This window comes from Equus asinus, chromosome 4 (assembly GCF_041296235.1).
Source record: "Equus asinus isolate D_3611 breed Donkey chromosome 4, EquAss-T2T_v2, whole genome shotgun sequence".
Classification (NCBI taxonomy): Eukaryota; Metazoa; Chordata; class Mammalia; order Perissodactyla; family Equidae; genus Equus; species Equus asinus.
The window spans coordinates 88,142,015-88,154,786 of record NC_091793.1 but is presented as its reverse complement, the minus strand read 5'-3'; the positions used below and the strand labels follow the sequence as shown (position 1 = coordinate 88,154,786).

Here is a 12,772-nt window from a genome sequence, read left to right as displayed (position 1 = left end):
TAATAAACTGCTGCCAGGGTAGACAAGACTTGAAGTGGGAATTGGAGCAAAAGCAATTGTCTCTCTCAGTGGTACTTTACAGTGGAGTACAAGAGGCTGTGAACTCACGAGATCTAAGTAGAAGGAAGGGCTGCTGACTAACGTCAGTTCTATCTTTAAGGAAGTCTGGGCTCTGCTTGGTGTTTGGGCTGAGGTACAAAACAAATTCTCTATTTTCCCAAATAGTTCACCCCTCCCTAATTATAGCTCTCAGATGAATGTTTTGTTACCATCAGAAAGCAGGCAAAGCAGGAAGGAAATAATCAGGCATTTTCACTTAGAACATTGAATTTTAACATCGTTTTTCCTCCTGCTAAGAGACCTTCCAATTTTACTTCGTACATGTTTTAACTCTGATCAATTTTACCTTTCAAGATATTATTCCTCATCCATAAAATTACACAAAAATTGACATAAACAAGCAGACTGAAAAGGAACAATCGTTGTGCATTTTTTAAAAACTAACCTTCGTGTTTATAGAAATAATAAAGCCTATGCAGTACTTCTTTGAAAGATCTTGCTCTAAACAAACTGAATTATTCATGCATCGAATTGTACAGCATTAGAACACCTGTTTTCAATCATGCATAATGTAAAATCACTCATTACCTCACAAGAGCCTCTACATCTCCAGCAATCAAATGGCATTGAAACAGCAAAACAGGTGCCTGGCAGGTGGATCCCAGCAGATGTTTTGGGCTTGTATGCCTTTTCTTGTACAGGTGTGATGATCTTGTTTTCAACTGCCTAATTGCCATTTAAATAGGTAATATTTAATTCTTCTGTACTTTAATATTTATTTTTGCTTCTTCAATTCCTCTCCCAGTTTGCCAGTGCCTGGGCTTGAGGTGGATTTCAAAACTTTCGGGATCCTGGAAGGTGGAGAGAGGCCAGTTGAAGGAGCAGTCCCATTGTCTTAGGCTGTCACGGTGAAGGGACCCTCTGCTAAAAGGACAGTTTCTGGGTGAGCATGTGGAGTTTCAGTAGCATAGCTAACTACTGAACAGGAAAGGAAAAGTTACTTTCCCTTGTTAGTTATCATCCAAAAGTCATATTTAACCATTTCTACTGTGCATACCATGAATTTTAAATTAAGTCAATGCAAATCTTTGAGTGCAAATCAGAAAGAGAACATCTTTCTTCAGCTGCCAATACACAAATTATTGAACTTCTACAGATAGCTCTGTGTGTATCTTCCTCGTGAGGCGTCAAAATGCATTTGCTTAAGCATGTTTTAGTAAAACATCTTTAAGTCTCAGCTGGAAATAGGGTTTTCACGTCGTACTAGATTTATCCAATATAAACTCATTCTAGCAGAATAAGTAATGCAGCTTTCAACAGGGGGTGTTGCAGGCACCTTATTTCCCTGTTTGTATACTTCTTCCTTGTTTAAAAAACAATCAGCAAATTTAGTATCAGTGCAAGGTGCTATATTGAAAGCTGTGAAGACAGAAAACTTTGTTTTTGAGAAGTGCAGCATGAGTTTCTATAACATACCATTGATGCTGTCATTCTCTGTAGGTCTGTGTGCCTTTTTAGCCATGGGTTTACAGTGAGTCAGGCTGCCAGAGTGGAATTATTAGTCCATTCTTCTGACATAGTTGGAAATCTAGGCACCCCTACATCATCCAAACTAAAGTCACTATCATGCGAGCAAGTGAACACAAGGATCACACCAAGAACAAAGTATATGTTTGATATGTTACCTTATATCATTGATATTTTAGATAACCTATGCAAAATGTCTAAATATTTCTATGTAAAAGAAACAATGTTTTCAGTCACCCAAATATTGTATTAGTCCCATTTAAGTATTCAGATGTTTCTAAGTATCTGGATACTCAGGAAGATTCATGTAGAGCAAAGACCTGGAGATGACCGCCTTTTCTTCCTATTCTACCAGTGTCATGCTCTTTCCAATAAAAATACCCTAAAATGAAAGAAGAAAAAAATCTTATTGTAGTTTTTTACCACGTAAGGTATTAGAATTATGTAAACTAATTTAATGGCTTTTTAAAATCAGATCAGAAAGTTAACCCCCAGGTCTTATTTTTTCACCTAAGAATTACTGATAACTTGCTAAATTAATGGTCATAACTTACTCTTGAGGTTGACCTCTATCCTAAGTAAAATGAGAACAAAATATCTGTTGCAGTATATATTAAGCAAACAGATCCCAGTCTTTTATATCTATTACATTTATTCTATTTATACATTAGTTATTGATATTTTATTACTATAATTTTTTAATCTATTAATTCCACATGAATTACTATCTGATTTCGTGTAATAATAATCATCATCATAACAAATCACAATCACTATTTTCACCACACCATCACCACCATTTATTGAGAAGTTATAATCAAACAAGTTATTAAATATTTTACATGGATTATTTAAATACTATACTATATTAATACATACATACACATATTATGTATTCATATACATACACATATACATATATTATGTTAGCTTTACCATTTTTATTATTCAAATGTGTTAAAAAATTCAGACCTACCAAAGGTAGAGAATATGAAATCCATCTTAAATCTTAGTTTCAAGTTCTTTCTCAGGATAACCCATTTTGGCTTGTCAGATAGAGTTCTGAATCTTCAGGATCTGAAGAGCTGGAAATAAATTTGATATCATGCTCCATCGTATCCAGTATGTGGCACTGATAGAATAAAGACAAGCTAGTTCTAAAGAGGATAATATTTTGAAACATTTCTAAAAGACATCTCAAAAGCAAATGTTATCCTAGACATGGGAGCACTCTATTCTTCAGTGTGTTTGTGTGTGTGTGTATCTCAGATCCTTACCATTAATTATCCATTTTTGTTCTTCAAAATGCAAATGCATGCTTAGTGTCTGACTAGCTCAATGCAGGAATGCGAAGGTATGCTTTCTTTGGACTAACTTGTACTTGTTAATACAAATAAATATAACATTCTATAGCATTTATGATTAGGTAACAATAGCAACAAAAAGGAATAAATGAAGGCATTGTTCCAATATAACTGAACAAAATATCTACAGTAATAAAGTAGAAGGGAATGATATTTTTAACTTGAAAACACCATAATTTACCTAAAGCGCAGTAGCATAGGTAAAAGTAGAATAGATAAAATTCATCAAGAAAGCTCATGGGAATATGCAGCTTCACTAAACTAAAATTTAGCACAACAGAAGACTAAAAGGTCATCAAAAACAAATAGCTACACTGTGATTTTAAAAATAGCGACTTACTGTTATTTTTTGGAACTTTTGGAGTGTTACTTGATTTGTGTGTTCCCTAAATTTGACCTGAATTTTTCTGCTATACAACAATTTTATCATTCTATTATCTATATTCTTCTACATGTATGTTAGGACCAGTTTACACCAGAATGAATCAATGCAAGCATATCAGGACTCTGGAGGGGGTGTCTGACTTCTTGCAGAATTCTGCCAAATAAAATGAAATGAAACCACACTAAAAGAAAAGCGAAATAATTAGGAGTTTAGGGATGAAATATTTTAAACTGGACATTGCATTGTATTTTCTGGAAATAGATAAACACAAGAAACATTTAACAAAATACTAATGAATTGTTTCATTTCCAACAAAATTAGTGCCCTGGAAACTATTTGGAGACAGTAAAGATTGTGGTCAGTAGCTCACACAAAATACCTAGTCTTCCAGGATTAGAAGATAATTTCTGTCTCCACTAATCACTCTTTTTACCAGAGTTTAAGAAAATGACTTGCAGAGTAATTGCCTGCTTGCTATAGTTCCTTTCCTACTACCCTTCCTTCAGACTCTCAAGGACGCACTTTCTCCATTGAGTTAGAGAATGGCAGGACAAAGAAACAGCCAAGTGTAGATTGAGAAGGTGTGCAAAATTGACATCAACTTCACTTACTTAGAAGAAAACTAGTGCCCAAAAGCAAGTCTTTGCTTAGGAAACTAGACAAATTTCTTTTTCTAGAAAATACTACATACAGAGCATTGAGGAGAATGATATAAATAGGCACAGAAATATCCCTAGAAAACAATTTCAGTCTCTTCAAATCAATCACACACTCCAAAGTCAAAATATCTCAGTATATTACACAAAAACTGCATTTCCTGAGATCCAGCCATGAGGTCCATTCCCAAGGGAGATTTTTGTTAACAGCGTGATCTCAATTTTAATGAAACTCTGCTACCAAGTAAAATTTTCTTACAAATCTGCTATAAAAGGCATGAAACATTTAAAGAATAAAATGATTAAGTATAGCTGTTGTTTAAAAATGATATTAACAAGCAGTATTTTTTAGTTGAGTACATTTTGGGGAAGTAGAAGTTGGTGGCAGCCACGGGATTGATACACATGTGATCTGTTTAATCTTCCTCAAGCATAACAGGCTTCTATCTGCCATGGAGAACCTCTTTAATTTGTGATACGAGCAATCCTGCATTGGTTTCCCACTTCTTCTTCTTGTGCTTCATGTGGATTCCCTAAGCTTTCCAAAGTTGAGACCCTCCTCCCTGTATAAGGCTTTGAGGACCAGCTTCCACAAGGTCTTTATTAATTCTTTCACTTCTACGTTTTGAATTTCCCATTGTCTATGCCATGACTCAGGTTCCCCAAACCAGTGCCAATTCTAGATGTTTTATCTTCTTCGGCATATAGTGGGTCTCTGAATTTGTCCTGCTGGTACTGAGTAATTTCTTATACATAGACAGTGCTGCAGATGTTGACTCTCACCTACAGGTACAGAGTCATGGTCTTTTCTACATCATCCATATAGAAATATTTTTTGATTTAAATTATGTTGTATTATAACATAAACATAAACATAAAATTAGTTACAAACTCCTTATGCTTACAACTTTGAAATGGCTCCTGACCATGAAACGTTGTGGCTGGGGTGTGGTTTTTTTCCTCAGCAGGATTTCCACCCCTCTCTGTGTTGTTCCTCGTTGTGGAGGTTCTTTTCATCCAGTGTCCAGATCTCTCTCAGAGGAAATTGTTCCACAAGTAGTTGTAGGTTTGTAGTGTCCCTGGGAGGAGGTGAGCTCAGGATCCTCCTATGCTGCCATATTCCCAAACTCCCTCATCTAAAAGTACCTTGAACCACTGCACAAGATCAACACTTTTCTTTCACTTATTTTCATAAAAATTATTTTTCAACACCCATTCTCTTAAAACCTGCTTTTAGAATCTTTAAGTTCTGAGTTTTCTGGCTTTTGGGGAAGTTTGCTTTCTTCAGATCTAGGGGGCCTGCAAAACCCTGTCCATAAACTGTTATAAACTCCAGGCCACAGATTTTCGGCATTAACTAGAAAGCCAATGATCTAAGACAGCATACTGTGTCACTCAAATTATGACTACTGTCTGAACTTAAGTGCACACTAACTAGAGTATTTACCTACCTGGGCCCATTTCTTCAAGATTTTAATCCCTGTCCAGTTCACTAAATGTGTCGCTCTCTTCCCTTATCTCCCATTTCTATGACGCCTGAATGTAAGGTACCAGTTAATTGTTTGCAGGTAATTTTGAGGACTATTTGAATGGTAGCAAGAAATAGATCACCAACCCACAAACAGGTGGTAAACGTTTGATAGGATCAGTGTAATATGACCATATCCTCTATTTTACTCACGTTAGTAGAGATTCTAAAACATTTTTATTTATTCTAAAGTAGATGGCGAACTTTCAAAGGAAGAGAATGAAATAAAATTTACTAAGATAGTAAAAGTAAAGTGTAATGAGATGATTCAAATGGTCTTTTAGGATTTTAAAGTATCTCAGAGTTATTTTGAATATCAAATCTCATTCTATTATATATGGGCAGACAGGAGGTTAAAGGGATTTTTCACTTGGTAGAATGCCGTAGCTATATTTCTCTGCTTTTAACATTTTAGCAAATAATTGAATTAGTATAATTTGTGTTTTCTGTCCTAGGACGCCTTGTTCAAAGAGATTGTTCAAGTTCTTACATAAAACATGTTTCTGTATGTGGTAGCAGTCATTTTTACTACAAGCACTTGTGAATTTTTTGCTCATTTTAGACTATATGGCAGCATTCAATGTAAATTAGTCAGGTAAACTAAATTTACAGAAAAAAGCTAAGTTTTCCACTTAAAATCTTATTTCATGTTGCATTGAGTTAATTTTTTTAAATCAACCATGCCAAAATTAAACTTTAAAACTTTATACAGGCAATGAAGGAAATGTTGCTTTGGAAACCTTTTTTTTTCTCAAAATACTTTATAAAGTTTCACTTAAAATCAATCATACATTATTTAGCCATTATTTATCACTTTCTTCATTTTTGTTTATATGAGTATCTGCAATACTATTCAAAAATATATACGAATAATGTTTTGTTAATGTTATTCCTTATAAAGAAATGCTTGTATTATTTGAATATTTCATACAATCTTATTGTACATGTAAGACATTATGTAGCCATTAAAGCAACATCAAAGACTTTAAAGTAACTATATATTACACTCGAAACTCTAAAAGCATTAATTACCATGCGTAGTCACACACTCAAGAATTCAAAGCTATTCCATTGTTTTTTCGGTGTAAAGCAGTAGAAGAGTGACTTTCTTCTTGGTAAAGTGAGAATGATGTTTAATACAGCATACTCATTTACTTAGTTAACTATATAATTAAGCACATTTTTCTTTGTGTGTACCAAGGTGAAGAGAAAATATTAAATGAAAATAGCATCTTTAGCGACATACGAGAGGTCAAATATTAAAATACTTTGTTCACTAAGAGGTAATATAAAATTCAACAGTTAACAAATACTTGTTGAGTGCAGTTGCTTCTGAGGTAATATTCTAGGTGGTTGGCATATATCACTGAACAAGACAGACAAACAACTCTGCCCTCATGGGGCTTAAATTCTAGCAAGGAGAGACAGAAAATGAACAAAAAACATAATAAGTGAGCAAATTGTGTGGCCCATTAGAAGATGGTAAGTGTCATGAGAGAAGAAGAAAAAGCAGAACAAGATAAGGGAGAACGAGACTACAAAGAGTAGGGTGTACATGACAGTACTAAATAGGGTGCCCAGCGTAAGTCACCCCAGTCAGCAGGTACCATCTGAAAGAGGTAAAGGGAATGAGCATAGTTGAGATCTAGGAGAAAGGCATTCCAGAAGAAGAAATGGCTAGTGCAAAGGCCCCAAGGCAGGAGTAGGAATGCCACTGCAGCTAAAGCACTGTGAGTTAAGGGGAGTAGTATAGGAGCTCCTGGAGGTGTCAGGGCCCAGAATTTTAGGTCAAGGTCAGGAAACTTTTCTGTGAAGAGTCCAGTGGTAAGTATCTTGGGCTTTGCCACCCACACAGTCTTTGTTCCAACTACTCAATTCTGCCTGTGTAGCACCAAAACATCCATAAGCAAAACATAAAGGAATGTGAGTGGATGTATTCCAATTAACTATATTTATGGACACTGAAAGTTAAATTTCATATAATTTTCACAAATCATATGGTAAAAAAATTTTTTTAACCATTTAAAAGTGTAATACTATCCTTAGCTCATGGGCTATTAAAATATGGCGGAAGGCAGATTTGGTGTGCTGGACGTAGTTTGCTGGTTCTTTCTATGACATGGTTGGCCATTGCAAGGACATTGGTTCTTAGTCCCAGTAAAATGGGGGTTTCTGTGTAAGATTTTCAGCTGAAGAGCAGCATGATAGGCCTTACACTTTCCAAAGATCACTTGAGTGCCTTTGTTGAGAATAGAAGGTAAAGGGCTAGGATAAAAGCAGGGAGATCTATTAAGAAGCCAATAAAGAATTCCAAGCAAGATATGATGGAGATTTAAGACCAAGGTGGTAGTAGTGGAGGTAGAGAGAAGTGGTCAGATTCTGAATCTATTTTAAAAGGGGAGCCAGTACCCGTCTTGATCATTTACTTAGAAGGAGTATGAAAGAAAAGAGTCATGATGGTTGCCGTCTGAGCAACTCACAGAAAATATAAAGACACTAGAATTAAATTAACCTTGATTTAAACCTCAGTTCACATTAATGTGACATCAGGCAAATTGCTTAACTCTTTCAGGCTTCGTTTCTTAAGAGTAAAATGGAGACCATTATATTTAACTTGCAGATCAAGTCAAACTTGTAGAGCCAATATCAGGCATTCAGTGGTAGCACTGAACTATGTGACTTCATCCACAGCACTTCATCCACTGTCACGACTAGCTCTTCCACCACCCAACAAAGCAGATTGTACCATGTCCTCACTGTGGAGAACTTAGCACCCACTGCAGTCCTGCCCAACATCATGCCAGTGATTGTTGGAGGGCTGTGTTTGAAACTCATTCCACCTGGCTCCAGAATCCATGCTTTTAACCATTATGCTGTGCTGTCTCCCTGAGAAAGCTATGATTCATTTTTCATCAAACCAGACAACAAGCCAACAAATAACTTACTTAGCTGTCAGAGTCTATCTTAAAGCCAGATATTGTAGACAAGGGGTTAGAAAAAGGAAGTAAAAAGCAATAAGCACAACATGATAGTGAGAAAAACTAAACAAAGAGTAACAGGATTGTAACAAGTGTGCATAGAAAAGAAATTTAGGACAGGAAGTTTTTTTAATTAATTAATTTTTTATTGAGGGCACATTGGTTTATAATTTTTTATAAATTTTAAGTGTACATCATCACATTTTGACTTCCGTAGAGAGTGCATCATGTTCACCACCACGTCTAATTTCCATCTGTCACCATACACATGTGCCCCTTTACTCCTCTTGCCCTTCCCCCACCCTCTTTCCCATCTGGTAACCACATATCTTGTCTCCTTGTCTATGTTTGTTTATCTTTCACATATGAGTGAAGTCATACAGTAGGAAAAGAAAATTTTAAGGCAAATAAAACTTCACATTGGACTTTGATTATCCATAAAGACAATTTCTCTTTCACAGGAAAATAGAAATATACAAATTCCTTCATTCATTGGATAAATATTTCGGAGTGCCCGGAACCATTCCTAAAACTTAGAAATACAAGCACCTCAGACAGATAGGGTAACTTCCCTCTTGTGTAGGCCATCATTTGCATTGAACTGGGACTATTTTCAGTGAGTTAAGAGACCCTCAGTAGCCTTGCAAAAAAAAAAAAAAAACAGAATCACAGAAAGGTAATTCAATCCCTAAGGAGAAAGGATGCAATTTATTGAAGCTGCAAAGGAAATCTGTGTTTGCTAATTTCTTAAAGGGGGGTTCCTGAAAGGGAAGAAGGAAACGCTAAATAATAAATTTATTGGATTAGTATTAGTCACTTCTCAAACTAAAATCACTACCTGTCACAAGGTCTAGTTATCTTCCAGACTGTCAGAGTCACAAAATCAGCAGACACGGAGGGGGAAAGGAAGCAGAGGAGAGGAGAAAAGAAGCTAAGCTTGATTATGATAAAGAAAAGTTTCTCTTGGAGGGCATGCACTGATCAAGCTAAATTTGCTTAGTAATAGAAAATATAAATACTAATGTAGGAGAACATAGGACAAGAGACTTGAGAATGATATGAAGTATGAATAAATATATTTGTGTAATATTATATATTTTTGATTCATTCCTAATTAAATAGATTGATCCCTACATGCATATTGACCAGAAAAAAGAAAGTATCACGAAGAAGAGAATATTGTATCAGAGGCAGCTCTCTTGTAGAGATAGATATCCATAGTTTTAGCTAGTTCTTTATTTTTCCCTTCAAATCTCAAATCCCAAGCCAGGCGTATCTTCCTGCTTTCGGTAGTGCTGTCACCCCTGTGCACCTAGCATTGCCTGCTGGCTAGTGACAGTATCTCCTTGATGAGCAGGCCAGGGCCAGTCCCAGGCAGCTCCCCTTTCAGCCTGACAGCTGCATATCCCAGGTGGTCTGACATTTGAGATGGAGGCTGTGGATAAGATTGAAGGTGTTTTAGGGGAGAAGTAGGCTGTGAATAACACCAAGACTTCATCCAGATGGAATCACTCATGAGACAACCTGAGATAGTCTATTACTGTCCATATGTCTTCTAGGTCTCCAAAGGCCAGGCTCCATTGATTTATTAGAAATTCACTCTTTATGCTTTTGGCTCATCTCACAACAGACTACAGTAAAGAATTTATCAGAGATGCTGCCGTTTCTGGCGGTTGTTGGAATTTTATAAGTTCTTTAAATAAAACAGCCTCCATAAATATCCTAGTAAACATCAGACAATAAAGTAAATATTTGGGGGTGAGATTCAGTTTATTTCCTCTTTATATACACCACCTTTTTACAAGTTTCCTTCTAAGTGCAGCCCCATGGCAAAACCTTTTACAGAACATACCTATTTTAGGTAAATAAATAAATATGTGACTCCAAAGAAATCAAAATTACTAGACGTAACTATGCTAACAGTATTGCTTAAACACTCTTTTTTTCCCTTGCAGATAAACCTTGGAAGAATTATTTCATTGTTTTACCAGCACAAACAGTTGTTATTAGTGTATCTTATTTATAGATGGTTCTTTGAGGGACTATAGTAATCTAGCAAAATATCAGTTATTTCATCACACTGGTGGATTTAATGAACCTGAAGGTGTGCGTTATTTTAGCACTTGCTGTAGCTCCTGTGAAAACCCAGTGGTGCTAAAATCTGTAAACCTGTCATTGCTTAAGTAATAACCTTGTTAAAAGCATCTTCATTTAACTTACTTTAGCTTCTGCAGAATGTAGGTTTTATTTTATCAGTGCCGAAAGTAGGTGTTTCAAACTCAAACCACTTATTGTAAATATAATTAATTGTAGTTCATTAATTTATTCTCAGTGTTGTTGCCTTTATTTTAAAATAAAATAACTTGAGTTAAATTAAATATTGTCTGGAATCTAGTACCCATTTTCCATTTTTTACAAACTCTTAATTTATATTGAATTTCTGTGGTTACAGGAGTAAATTTAGTCTGAACCAATGAAAGGGTTCATTTTAATGTTTAATACTTCTTTATGCGAGGCACAACAAACTCTCCCCTCCTCCCCTATATACAATGTAGATGAAAAAAACAAAGTGCATTTTTGCTAATCTCCTTGGAATGGATTTGAGTTTATTCTTGCTTTTTAAAAATATGGAGAAAATTGGATATTGATGGTAGGTGTTCAGAATTATCAATTGATTTCTACAAGAGCACATCTACAATTATTGAAATGCTGGCAATAAAAATGGAAACTCCCTCCTATTTAGAACTATTCATGAAAAGAGAGAGAGGGAGAGACAGAGATAGACAGAGAGAGGAAGAAAGAGGATGAAAACTGCAATTTGTGTAATTACAGGCTTAAAGCAAAAACAAACTTTCTATAATTACCTGGATAGGCCGATAGTAAGGTGTGTGATAAAAGCTATATGTCATCAACCAGTTTGAAACTCTTGGCTAATTGTAATAATGCAGTCAGTAAATGCTGATACATGTTACATAACCACATCTAACAGTGTTGGTGGTCAACTGCCGTTTCACTGCTGAGCGAAATTAGTTAAATACCTACTAGCCTGATAAGTAGATTAAAATTTATACCAAATTTTCTTTCTTCAAAAGGTATCAAAAAAATTACAGGATGTAAATAGTATTATATGCCTATTTGGCAATAAATTGAACCTGTCAATGGGGTTTTTCTTTCTGAATCCGTTACTTGTAATACAACTTTTTTAAATAAGATCATAAAAATCTTCCATTTACGTCAAAGTCTTGGAAAATTGATGAGTCAACTGCTCATCTCTCCCAAAATGTCTCCAATTTAACCTGAATTTTAGTGCTTTAATTAATAATGATAGAATTTGGGGCCAGCCCTGTGTCCTAGTGGTTAAACTCAGTGTGCTCTGCTTTGGCAGCCATGCTGTGGTGGCAACACACATACCAGATAGAGGAAGATTGGCACAGATGTTGGCGCAGGGCGAATCTTCCTCAGCAAAATAAATAAATAAATAAATAAAATATCAAGTTGATTACTATAGTCTTCAACATATTCTTGTGAAATTAAAAAAAAATGTAAATCTGATATTGATCATTCTTTTCCACTCCTCTAATTATAAATGTTAATTTTAAATTTGGGGCTAGAGAGAGTGAAGAAAAGAAATACATCAAGAACAAAGGCAATTTCTTGAGTTATCTTCAACATCAAAAATAATACTCATTTTAATTTTTTTTTTCTTCTCCCAAAACCCTTTGGAACATAGTTATATATTCTAGTTGTGAGTGCCTCTGGTTGTGCTATGTGCGACGCTGCCTCATCATGGCCTGATGAGCGGTGCCATGTCTGCACCCAGGATTGGAATCAGTGAAACCCTGGGCCGCTAAAGCAAAGTGCGCAAACTTAACCACTTGGCCACAGGGCAGGCCCCAATACTAAATTTAAATATTGTTTTCTATTTAACATTTTTGTCTTTTATAAGAACATTTTTAGAATTATTAATATTCAGCTTGTTTAAAGCATGAGTCATTCAAATAATAGTATATTTAAATCTGTAGTGAAAAAACTTGTTTTAAAATTACATATACACAATTGCTGTTATTATCAATATTTTTTGTAATATATCTATTTCTAAAAACATTTTTAGTAATTCAGTTAATGTTTATATGCCTTGAATAAATATCAGAATATTAAGCAACCACGTTAATTTTTGTTTGGTTTGACAGGTAGTATAGTTTCTCAGTAATAGACGGACAAGAGATTACACCATTGTATCTTTCAATAAGATACACTTTGCATGTACATTAAAG

General features: G+C 35.1%; 1 long non-coding RNA gene across 1 annotated transcript in view; it reads right to left on the bottom strand.

Moving 5' to 3' along the window:
- Nucleotides 1–431: 431 nt before the first annotated feature.
- LOC139045189 (uncharacterized) overlaps nt 432–12,772 on the bottom strand; it is a 30,335-nt gene continuing 17,994 nt past the window's right edge. The window contains exons 2-3 of the long non-coding RNA XR_011503084.1: nt 2,564–2,672; nt 432–1,969 (exon numbers count right to left, since the gene is read on the bottom strand). This is a non-coding gene — a long non-coding RNA (uncharacterized lncRNA). The remainder of the gene's footprint in view (nt 1,970–2,563; nt 2,673–12,772) is intronic.